The sequence below is a fragment of the Eublepharis macularius genome, chromosome 4, assembly GCF_028583425.1.
Source record: "Eublepharis macularius isolate TG4126 chromosome 4, MPM_Emac_v1.0, whole genome shotgun sequence".
NCBI classification, from domain to species: Eukaryota; Metazoa; Chordata; class Lepidosauria; order Squamata; family Eublepharidae; genus Eublepharis; species Eublepharis macularius.
In genome coordinates this window covers 131,952,812-131,966,282 of record NC_072793.1, presented here as the reverse complement: position 1 = coordinate 131,966,282, position 13,471 = coordinate 131,952,812, and positions in this window count along the sequence as shown.

The following is a 13,471-nucleotide window of genomic DNA, read 5'->3' as shown; positions in this document are numbered from 1 at the left end:
AAGGTCTACAGGAAACCAACTCACACTGATCGGTACTTACACAAAAACTCCAATCACCACCCCCGACAGAAAAGAGGCATAATGAAAACATTAGTGGATCGTGCAAGACGGATATGTGAGCCGCGCTTTCTCAATGAGGAAATTAATCATCTAAACCACGCACTTCAGGCAAATGGCTACTCCAGAAATGAAATCCGAAGAGCAATCAAACCCAGGATGAATCAAACAACCAAAGAAAAACAGTCTCCCACAGGAAAAGTGTTTTTGCCATATATCAAAGGAATTACTGATCAGATGGGAAAGCTTATGAAAAAGCATAACCTTCAAGCAGTATTCAGACCCACCCGAAAAATACAACAGATGCTACGATCAGCAAAAGACAGCAGAGATCCCCTCACCTCTGCAGGAGTATACCGTATACCCTGCAGCTGTGGACAAGTTTACATCGGGACCACAAAGCGTAGCATCCAGACAAGAATAAAAGAACATGAAAGACACTGCAGACTTGGACAGCCTGAAAAATCAGCAGTGGCTGAACATAGCCTAACTCAAACAGGGCACAGTATCTTATTCCAGGACACCAAAATACTGGACAACACTTCCAACTACTTTGTCAGACTGCACAGGGAAGCCATTGAAATTCACAAGCATAAGCAAAACTTCAACAGGAAAGAAGAAACCTTAAGAATGAACAGAGCATGGGCTCCAGTTCTGAAAAACACCAGGCCAACAAAACACTCCACACCCGACAATAGCCCTGCAGAGAAGATTAGCACATCAAGCACCAATCCATATGCAAAAGAACCGCCTCAGGATACAGTGAAGCCTCCCGCCATTAGCATTCCACACCCTGGGAAACTCTTACAGAATGACTCAGCTCAACCCCACCCCTCCTGAGTAGATACAAATGACCTACATCTTTTCCACACTGTGACACTGAGAGATCTCTGTCTTTTGGTGCTACACCTCTGAAGATGCCAGCCACAGCTGCTGGCGAAACGTCAGGAACTACAATGCCAAGACCACGGCAATACAGCCCGGAAAACCCCCAACAACCATCAATATGGCAGGTACTTGGGGACTGTAATCTATATGCAAACAAAATCACTTTAGAAGTTTAGCCATCTCTGGAGGGTAAGCTAGTTCACATTAGTACAGAAAGAGTCCCCAAGCAAACATTTTTATGCAGTCTTTTAAATTCCAGTTGCTGATGTTTTCCTTGAAACAGGTTTCTCAATATTCAGATATCTACTTGCATGAAATCTAATTTGCCACCTCTTTAAACCCACTTCCTATTGACCAATTATGTATAACAGCTTTGTTAGAAACAATGGTCTAGTGGCCCCCTGCTTTAAAAGAGTAAAATAGCATTCCAGTAAAGATCATGCAGTTCTTTCCTGTAACAAAATAGGGACAGAAGCATGCATTCCCTTCTGATAATCAGGATCAGAAAAAGAAATAAGCTTGTTAATACATTTTGGATTATCAATGCACTGGCTATCAAGTGGGATACTCCAGGGAAGGTAGTACAGGAAAATAAAATGTTAGCCAACATAGTATAGTGGCTTGGGTGTTGGGTGTTGGATCTGGGAGACCCAGGTTCAGCCAGTCACTCTCAGCCCGACCTACCATCATCCACACCTCATTTTTATTCCAGTCTTTCTCTCTTTATATAAGAAAGTCCCTTAAGCCAAACTGGTATGTTTTGCTTCACCATGCACACCATTTCTTACACCTATACCAGGATGTACAGATATGAGGCAAAGTTATAGTCTTTGAACAGACAAATATACACAAGATAGATTTATTATTGACCAGGACAGTTTATCCTTTTTTAAATCATTGTGTGTGTGAAGTGTTAAATTGCAGCCAAATTCTGGCAACTCCACATGGAGTTTTCAAGGCAAGAGACTAACAGGTGATTTGTGATTGCCTGTCTTTGATAACAACCTGGACCTCCTCATAGTTTTCCATCCAACTACTAACTGGGGCTGACCCTGCTTAACTTCTGAGATCTTATGAGATGGGGCTAGCCAGAACCATCCAGGTCAGAGTTTGTCTATTATTCATACAGTTTATATTACTGCTTATATTATGCTTTGGAGGTATGGAGAACGAGATAAAGTGATGTTTATTTAACTGATCAGTGTAACAAAGTAACTGTGAGCCAGGTGTGAACCGTGCATGTATTTACAGTTTAAAATCTTTGAAAGGCTTATAGTCACAAATACCACAGTAGATACACTTTCTACTTTTAACTGTTTTTAAGAAAAACAGCATCCATACCCCCATACTCCTCTCCTTCAAACCTCCTCTTCAGGATGGTCAGCAGTTAAACTGGCTCCCTTAACATTCTACTCCTTCTTCTGCCACCATTCAAAGGCTATAGCTGGAGGAGGCAGCCTCCTCCTTTTCCATGAAACCTACCCTACAGGATTGTGGGTGTGAGTATAAAATAGACAAGAGGTAAATTATGTGTACCTACCAGCCTTAGCTTGTTGGGGGAAAGGGGAGTGGATGACCTCCATCAGAAGGTAGACGGATGCTCCTCCTGGATTCATCTGCAACCTTTGACACAGTCATGCCATCCTGTTCAGGTGTCTGGAGCAGAAGCGGGTATCATGTGATGTGCCATGGTTCAAGTTATTCCTCATGAAATATTCCTCAAAATATTGCTGTTGGAGACAAGCTATCTTCAGAGTGGCAATTATCTTGCAGATGCAATCTTATCCTCATGTTATTCAACCCTATGTAAAGCCTTTAGTAGAAATCATTCATAGCTATGGAATTGGATGTCATCAATATGTAGATGACACTCAGCTTTATATATCTCTATCTAAATCCCCTGCTGATGCAGCAGAAGTTTTAAATTGATGCCTGTTCCAGATTTTTTTTCTGGATTCTGTTATTTCATATGTGGGAATCAATTTTGTGGTAATAGGCAACTTTTTTAAAAAACTCTAATGACACTGAATTAGCACAGTAGTCAAAAAGCCGAAGCTCAAGGAGATAGAAATGGGGTTATAATAAAACACCCTATGAACATGTTTGAATTGTCAATTTCAATTCTGGATTATGCACAATGCATTTCTGCTGCAGTTCATCACATACGAAAAATCACATAGTCCAGTTCCCAATTGTATTTGTCCTGTATAACTCCTTTATAATTCAGTATATGTCCTTTTTATTTTTATGTTGCCTTTCTAGAGCACACAGAATTGCTCAGCATGAAGCATGTGCTAGCCGCTTGTCTTCCTCCAATGAGGTGAAGTAGAAGCGGCACTTCAAAGATGTTGGCAATTTGATTGTAGAATGGGTTAACAGTATTATTCAGGACAAATTTCTTCTTGAGTTTCGCCATATATAGGATGGCTTTAGTAGAAATCACAAGAGTCAATTTATTTAAACTCTTTCGGCTTCTGAAACTAAGGAAACATTTTGGAAATAGCACCAATACTCGCATAAACAGTGGTTTGAAACATCGTTCCACCTTTATCCCTAACATATCGGATGGTTTGATAGAGACCTTTGAAAAACTTGTCCTGAGAGAGGTAGCAGAAATTGAGAGTATAAATTATAAGGTATGGCAAAATCTTATGAAAGAGGAGAGAGTAGCATTGACCAAGTTAAGGGAAGATATACAAATCATAATTAAACCAGCAGACAAGGGCAGGGGGATAGTGATGCAGGACATCAATGACTACACCCAAGAAATACAAAGACAACTGTCGGCTAGAGAGTATTACAGACCCATCGACCATGACCTGGTAAATGAGATTTCTAGAGTAATTAAAATAGTCTTGAAGGAAGCTCTAGGAAATAATGAAATCAATCAGGTCACCCATCATGATTTAATAAATAAGCACCCACGTACCCCGGTATTTTATTGTTTGCCTAAGATCCATAAAAGGATTAGACCACCACCACCACCCCGCCCCCCACAGGAGACCGATTGTCTCAGCTACAAATTCCATCTTGGAACCTCGAGGCATATACTTAGATCAAAACTTGCAACCCTTTGTCATGAAGGTTGATACGTATATTAAGGACACCACTGACTTCATAAATATTGTGGAAAATCTTAAAATTCCATGTGGGGCATATCTAATGACACTGGACGTACAATCCCTGTATACATCCATTCCCCTCTTAGAAGCCAGACAGGTTATTGAAGCCGCTTCGGAATCTAGATCTAACAAATTTCCCCCTACTCACTTCCTTTTAGACCTTTTAGATCTTACTTTGGAAAAAATTATTTTAGATTTCAAACCCAATTCTACTATCAAACAAAAGGGGTAGCCCCCAGCATAGCCATCCTATATATGGTGAAACTTGAGTAGAAATTTGTCCTGAATAATACTGTTAACCCATTCTACAATCAAATTGCCAACATCTTTGAAGTGCCTCTTCTACTTCACCTCATCGGAGGAAGACAAGCGGCTAGCACATGCTTCATGCTGAGCAATTCTGTGTGCTTTAGAAAGGCAACATAAAAATAAAAAGGACATATACTGAATTATAAAGGAGTTATACAGGACAAATACAATTGGGAACTGGACTATGTGATTTTTCGTATGTGATGAACTGCAGCAGAAATGCATTGCGAGTAATACAGAATTGAAATTGACAATTTATATATGTTCATAGGGTGTTTTATTATAACCCCATTTCTATCTCCTTGAGCTTCGGCTTTTTGACTACTGATCTTATAAGGAGGTTTCCCTCTTGAGCTTATACTGATTTAGCACAGACAATAATCTTCATTCTAAACTAAAGCCCCTGAAGTTTGAAAGGAATTGGACAGTGTAGTCCCATTTTATGGTCCCCTGGATAAGGTGTCCTCACAATTCTTGTCTCCATTGTTTTCTGTTAGGGAAAAATGCTGTGTTATGCTTCTTATGCTAATTTGATGTTCATAAGGAAAGGAAGGACCTCACTGGCTACAGACTTACTTGGCTAACATTGGCTCTGCTGGTGGCTCCAGGGCCATGTTGCAGTCCACTGTCTGAGTCAACATCCCCACCACCAGCACTGTAGACAGCAGAGCCCACTCTTACAGCTGAAAAACAGAGGGCAGGCCTGCAAGTGGGCCCCTGGAATCCTGCAAGCTTTAGCTGCCGATAGAAGATAATGGATTGTACTAAAACAAATTTTTATGGGAGCTCTCAGAAGACCTGTTGGATATAATGAAAGCTGTGAATGCCAATTGATTTGCATGGGCTTCATTGAAATACATTCAATGAAAAGCTGCTAATAAAATGCGGAATTAGTCAGAAAAACCTGGGGAATGAGTCAAACATAGTCCATGAAAGTAGAACGAGGCTGCAATACTCTTTCCTGGGAGTAAATCTTGTTGGGAAAAAAGACAGTTTCTTCTGAGTAGGTCTGAATAAGATGGTTCTCTAAGTCTGTAATGACAGTCCCCATCCCCTCAGCTCCTACAACTGTCTTAGCCACCCATATCCCAGCACACCTGTGAGTGACAGTTGAAATGACCCTTCCAGCACCCCTCCCCCCACTATTCACAGCCTTCTTTAGCCTCAGCACATTCAGTGCAAGCAACCCACTCCTAACTGTTGCTTTTGAGCAGAGGTAGACCCCTCCCCCCATCACACACACTGTTGTCCTGCTGGGGGAGACTTCTCGTGGTTGCAGAGTTGCTGGCTCTAGAGGGCTCTAGCTGAACTGAGAATGGATTTCTAATACCCTCACCCTCCAAAAAAATGTTGTTTGGGAAAGCCTGCAAAGCTAGACATCAGAGGGGTGATGTGTAATTTGATTGGAAGAGATAAGTCACCCCCAACTGGAAACAACATAATGTTGTTTTCTTCCTTCTCTGTTCTCTTCCCACCCTACTCCACCCACATTGTAGTACCTCAGAGCAGCCTGAATTGGATTCAGAGACTAATTGGTAACCAATGCAGCAGCTTCAAAATTGGTGTAATATGAGCTGATCATGATGACTTGATCAGCAGCCTAGCAGCTGCATTCTATACCACCCAAAGTCTCCAGAGCCTCTTCAAGGGTAGCTCTACGTAGAATGACTTGCATTAGTCTAAACGAGAGGTGACTGCCACATGAATCAGTGTGGCAAGGTTGGACTGAGACAGATATGGGGAAAGTTGTCAGGCCTGGCAAAGATGGAAAAATGCCATTCTAGCCCCCATGGACACCTGTTTGTCCATGGAAAGCTTAGAATGAAGCCAAACTCTCACACTCTTCACGGAGTCCACAGCAGAAAACTGGACTCTGTTGAGTAGCAGGAGTGACAAATTGCTCACAACTCACAAAGTTCTTCTCAGCCACATAACCTGTTTTCAAAGGATTTAACTTCAGGCAGCTACCTATCAGCCACCCCACCACAACATCCAGGCATTAGGCCAGGGAGGAGATATCTGCTTCTGGTTGCTTATCAAGTAGAAGGTAGAGTTGGCTGTCCTCAGCATACTGGTGGCATCCAACCACTAATCTCATATATAACCACTGTAAGGCAGTACCTCTTACCCCCAGTGAAGCTAGGTGGTTGACCAGGACTAAATGGTCAACTGCGTCAAATGCTGTTGACAGATCTAATAAAAGCAGCAGTGCACATCCACCCTTATCCAGCTGAAGCTGAATGTGGTTCACCAAAGCTATTAAAGCATTCTCAGTCGCAAAGCCCAGCCTGAAGCCAGACTGGAATAAAGTACCAACATACCATTCAAAAATCCCTGTAGCTGCTCAGCCACCACCCTCTCAATTACCTTAACCAGGAAAGGAAAATTTGACACTGAATGGTAATTTGCTAGCTCTCCTTTATTCAAGGAAGATTTTTGCAACAGAGGTCTCACTACAGCCTCCTTGAGGAAGCTAGTGAACCAGCTAGGAAATGTGAGCGAACAATTAATAATCACTTGCAAAGGGCTTCCCACCACATTCCAGCACAATTTAACTAGCCAAGAGGGGCAGGGGTCAAAACAGCAGATGGTAGGCCTTACAGCCATCAAGGTCCTGTCAACATTTGCGGGGGTAAGTGGACTGAAGGTGTCCAAGATTGGACCCAGCGATGTTTATGGGTACAGCTACTAGACTGTACCCATAAAAGAAGTCGCAAATGTGTTAAAGCTAAAAACTGACTCATTCTAACACTTAAAAGGAGTGGTTAACTGCTAAATAAATCTAAACAATTGAGCTGAATGTGACCTGTGATTTGATGGAGGCGGAAATGTAATTCCTTTTTGCTGCCTTCATCACCACTTCATAGGCCTTCAACTGGGCCCAATAATGTATTCTCATAGTTTCATCATGAGTCCACTGATGCTGAAGGCAAAGATGGTATCGGGGAGCAATTCTATCAATGGTCTCTCAAAGGCCCTTATTCCAGGACTTGGTGAGCTCATCAGGCAAGCAGCCAGCAGGCCTAGAGATGTAACAGTGCTTAAAAGTGAGGGGTGAATTTACTGTAATCTACATAGTTTGGGGTTGACATGTGAGCCTGGCTGTGAATCCAGGAAGGCTATAGATCCTATGTTGATTAGTAAGTGTAAGTGAATTGTCTGCAGCTATGCTGACAATTAACCTATAAATCTTATGATGCAGAGCTACCATGAATGAAATACACGTGCACAAATATGGCAACTTGGCAAGTGCTGGTGATGTATGCTTATTTAGATGGCTTTAAAAAGGACAAATTCATGGCTGATAGGTCCATCAAAGGCTGGTAAGCCTTGATGCCTAAATAGCATAGTATTGTGTTCAGACACAATACATTTCTGAATGTCAGTGCAATGAGGAGGGGCAACAACAGCAGTGGCCCTGCGTGTGGACTTCTAGGGGCATTGGTTTGGCCATTGAAACAGGATGCTGGAATAGATGGATCATCGGTCTGATCCAACAGGCATGTTTTTATGTTCTGGGTGTGGATGGTGGGGGAACCAGAAATCCAGAAGCGATTAATGGATTTTCAGCGTAAATCTGTGCAATGAACAGGCAAAAACAGTGATTTTAAAATTTGGTCATCCTTATATATGCATATGTTTGGGCATCCTTATATACGCATTTGTCCATAGTTGTAATATTATTTATGTATGTATTTATTTATTTTTTAACCTGCCCTCCCCACAAATGGGCTCAGGGCGAGGTACAACCTTGATTAAAATACAGCTTAAAATCAGTTATAGAAACAGATAAAATACTGTGCCCCTTTTGGGGCAACCAGCAGGAGTGGACTCTCCATACCCCTTGTAGAGGGAGACCAGTGGAAGGCTCGGCAATGATGGGCTAAAATGATAATGATAATGATAATGATAATGATAATGATAATGATAATGATAATGATAATGATAATGATAATGATAATGATAATGATAGTTGGCACATATCGTCATAGATTCCTTGCTTAGTGCAAAGGAACTACTGGACTGTCTCTTTACTTTTAAAATGTTAAACTAATGGTGAAGACCAGTGAGAAGCTTTCCTGGGGAAACAGGACCACAATCTTGACAGTATCACAGAAAATATATTTATTGTAGCTGGACTGGCAACCTGTAATAAGGGAACAAAAGTTTCTCTCTCTCTCAATCCCAATTCAGAAAATGCCTATTGTCTGAATTATGAGTTGGAGAGTACTTTGTCTGGTTTCCATATTCTAATCAGAAATATTTCTTATTCTGACTGCACAGAACTCTTTAGCCTCAAAACATTGACGGTTACATTTTAAACTCCCCCCTTCCCTGAAGTACTTACAGATCAAGGGATCAATCTGTCCTGCTGTTGGACCTGAAGCCTTATGTCTCTGAGAAGGCTATCAGCTTTTTGCCTGAAAAATTGTAGTTCTTTTCTGTGCTCCTTCTGGTGGATGTGTGGTTCTTCAGTTCTCTTTGGCCTTTCACCTGCCATTAGCACAGAGTTCATCAGCTAAACACACACGCGTAGAAGGTGAGGAAGAGTGAAAATGTGTATACAAGTGAGTGTGATAGATTGAGAGAGCTCTGCATACTTGCACTAAGGTATTAAATTGATTTATGCTTCTAGTGTTAAATAAATTACAAGGATTCTCATGGTCTATGGTGTCTTCATTTATCTGATATTTTTGAGTCTCACTTTACTGAATGTAATCCTATAGAGGTTTTTTGCCTGTGCCTCCACAGACTTTTTGTAACACATTTTTTTTGCATATTATGCTTCCCAGCTGCAGGATGTGGTCATATTGGATACATTAAGCTTTCCAGCTCTGTCTTTGCTCCAATCTGATATGTATTGGTTTCAACTGACTTAGCAGAACCTTTATATTCTTTACATTGCACTTCAAGGTACTTGCATTTAGAATGATACAATAATTCAATGACTGACTGGCTCAGTGCTTTGCCAATTTGTTAAGTCTTTAGAAATCCCATGGTGCCTCTTACATGGAGATTGCCTTCTGCTATTATTGATGGTCTCTGTCTGGAGAAGGCTTCTGACATCTACTGCCATGCTCAGCTTGGTAACTCATGACATATTTGACTAGTGTCTCTCATTCCTCATCTCTTCTTTGCATATGCTTTCCAACTCTTTCTGAATTTGGCCCTGTTGATTTATTATGGTTGGAATACAGTTAGCATATTCATAGCATGGTCAGCATTTTTTGTATTGTCTAATGGGAAATAATGGGGAGATATTTATTACTGGAAAGTCTGTGATTAATTTATTACTTAACCCTACTATGCCATAACCTGAATGGAAAATACAGTGAAGAAGCACATTTGCAAGGACATCCTTGTGAAAAGAACTGCAGCTCAGTAATAAAGACAATGCTTTTTCTGAAGATTATTTCAAGTTGAATCCTTGGTATTTCTATTTGAATGGCCTCCAGGATAAAGTATTTTGGGGGCAGGGGAACTTTTACTACCCGAGAAGGGGAAACTGCTGCCAGTGGATAATACTAAGCCAGATAGCTCAGTGGTCTAAATCAATAAAAGGCAGCTTCATTTGTTCACTTATGAAGAAGACTTGACTTCTTCTCCATTGCCTAAGGCCAAAAACCCAACAAATCCAAGCATTCACCAGAGATGACCAACCACAACATCCCATGCAGAGTTTGTCCCTTCTAACCTCATTGACTTCAATAGACCTATTAAGGCATTTTACCCTGTTTTGGATGGCACTGCAAATCCCTCTTCAGATTCTTACAATTACCCCAAGATAAATGGTTTCCCAGTAAGCAGATAGTAGAGAACTGCATGGAACATGCATTACTTGAGCATGATAAGAAATCCCAGAGACCAGACATTTAGGAAGGAATGGTAGCCAGGAGGAGTGGGGGTGGCCTAGCTGGGGATAGGTGAGCTTGCTGGAGCCATACTTGAGCTGCCCAGAATTATGGTTACTATTAAGTATTTCTCCAGACATGTTAGGGAATTCAGCTTTCAAGAAATACTGGGATAAAATTGGACCCTTAATGTAGTTTAAATGGTATTTCTTTTCTTTTAGAAATTCACTAGTTCACAAATACAATCTATCAAGCTGTGATCAGTTGAAAAGAATTTGTTTTTAAATACAAAATAGAAATGAGAAAAATAATTTTCAAAATAACATTTATGAAAACTATTATTTGGGCAGAGTTATACTATTAAATGTAAATTGCAAATATGCTTTACTCCTTTCCTACAAGGCAATGGAAGTCCATTAACTCTTGCCTGGCACCCCACTCCCTAAACCTGAACGTGGGCTTTGCATGAACTATGCATAACTTGGTACTGAGGCCAATCCTATGCAAGAAAAGGGAACTCCATGGGACTGGCAAGGCAACCCCTTGGTCAGTACCCACAAGCAATTGTCCCTGTAACCACTCTGGAGTGGCTACTGTGCGCCAGATCAATGAGCCTGCTTGCCAAGATGCCAGCTACTGCTGAGATCCCTACAGGAACCGGTACCAGTAGCAAGATGGGGAAAAGCCATATTCCAGAAGAAGGAGAAACAACCATTTGCCTGTGGAAGCCATGACATGCCAGCGCTCCTGTCTCGAACTGCTTCCTAGATGTGCCTCTTGATATGTAGATGCCAGAGACAGAGACAGTGAAGCAAGGCACCTCCAGACTCTGCAGATCCCACATCAAGATAATCGCTTCCACCCATAAAGCCTGGGACTATCATAAAAATCAATCACTCCCCATCCCCTCTGTCCTTTCATCCCTCCCAAAGTGTCGACCATCATAAAACCCAATCACTTCCCATCCGCTCTTGCTCTCTGCCCTTTTGTTATTTTTTAGGTGTCACTGATTCAAAAATTGGATCCAAAAGTTCCTTTTATCCCACCAAAGTGGAGCATTTTTTGTTTTTGTTAAATTTCCTGAGAACCATTAATGGGGCATGAAGCCTACCCCAGGTCTTGCCCAGGGACAGAAATTGGCTATTTAAGGGAGATGCTCAAACTCCCTGTGCACACTCCTACTTCATCCCACCTAGTGTAGTGCAGGCACCTCGCTCCTTGCTACGGAATCTCTGCTTCTTGTCGGACAGGTGCATATGGTCCAACGACAATCTTCCTGCTAATGCAACTGTACCCTTTCTACCCTTTTTATTTCCTAGTTCTGTATTGAATGTGTGCGTGATTCTTGAACCTTGTATGTTTGAAAGTTACTAAGCAAAGCCTTGATTCAATTAAGGTACTAGTTTCCCTCCTTAATGTGTGCTCCAGAAACTCTGACCCTAGTATACACAGGGTATGATGACTTAGTACATGGCAATTGCCTATTAATTCCCCATCTTTGAGGCATTGTCTAACAAAACTTGTAATAATGGTGGTGATGATGATGATGATAACAACAACATCAACAACATTCAATTTATATACCATCTTTCAGGATAACTTAACACCCACTCAGAGCGGTTTACAAAGTATGCTATTATTATCCCCACAACAATCATCCTGTGAGGTGGGTGGGGCTGAGAGAGCTCCGAGAGAGCTGTGACTGATCTAAGGTCACCCAGCTGGCTTCAAGCAGAGGAGTGGGGAATCAAACCCAGTTCTGCAGATTAGAGTCCTGCCAGTCTTAATGCCTGTATCCCCTAGGATTGCCAACTTGTAGATGAGTCTGTAGTTCTCCCAGAATTACAACTCATCAGACTACAGAGATCAGTACTCCTGGAGAAAATGGAAGCTTCAGAGGATAGAATTAATAAAATCATATCCCACCTAACCCCCCCCCCCCCATTCCAAACCTCCACCCTTCCCAGGCCCTGCCCCAAATCTCCAGGAATTTTCTAAGACAGAGTTGGCAGCCCTAGTTCCCCCCCCAAAGACAGGAGGATTCACTGTCCCAGAAGAAGCCAGGAAATATGTGAATGAGCTGAACTGAATGAGTATATTGATCATTCCACTTATAGTCACTTTTTTAAAAGATCCCCAAACCTGCTACTTGACATATTTTCTTATCTCCTCAGTTTTTAAATTTCCCGGCTGTAATCTGAGGCACATCCATCTCCACATCTTTCTGCTGTAGCACATCATAACTACTGTTGTGTAATCTCACAATCTCATTCCCTTTCCTATCTGGAGGCAGTTCGGTGTAGTGGTTAAGAGCAGCAAGACTCTAATCTGGAGAACTGGGTTTGATTCACCAGTCCTCCACTGGAAGCCAGCTGGGTAACCTTGAGTCAGTCACAGCTCTCTCAAAGCTCTCAAAGCTCTCTCAAAGCTCTCTCAGCTTCACCTACCTCACAGGGTGATTGTCATGAGGATAATAATAACATACTTTGTAAATCACTCTGACATTAAGTTGTCCTAAAGGGCAAGAAGGTCCATATGGACCATCTTATTTATTTATTCATTTATTCAATTTATATACCGCCCATCCCCAGGGGCTCTGGGCAGTGAACAATTAAAATCGATAAAAACAAAAACTAAAATCAATATACAAATAATAAAACAAATTAACAAGGTGCAGTGGTGGGGAGAACCTTCCTCACCCCAAAGGTGGGAGGCCGACATGGCACCGCCCCCTTCAATCACCAAACGCCTGGCGGAACAGCTCTGTCTTACAGGCCCGGTGGAACGATAATATGTCCCGCTGGGCCCGGGTTTCCATTGACAGAGCGTTCCACCAGGCTGGGGCCAGGACTGAAAAGGCCCTGGCCCTGGTTGAAGCGAGGCAGGCTTCCTTAGGGCCGGGGACCACAAGTAAATATTTATTCGCTGATCGGAGCGATCTCCGGGGAACGTACAGGGAGAGGCGGTCCCGAAGATATGCCGGTCCCAACCCACTCAGGGCTTTAAAGGTAAGAACCAACACTTTGAACCTGATTCGGAATTCAACCGGAAGCCAGTGCAGCTGGCGCAGGACAGGTGTGATGTGTGACTGGCAAGGTATACCAGTCAAGACCCATGCCGCCACATTCTGGACCAGTTGTAGTTTACGGATCAGGCCCAGGGGTAGCCCAGCGTAGAGTGAGTTACAGTAATCTAGCCTGGAGGTGACCGTTGCATGGATCACTGTAGCCAGGTCCTGGGGCA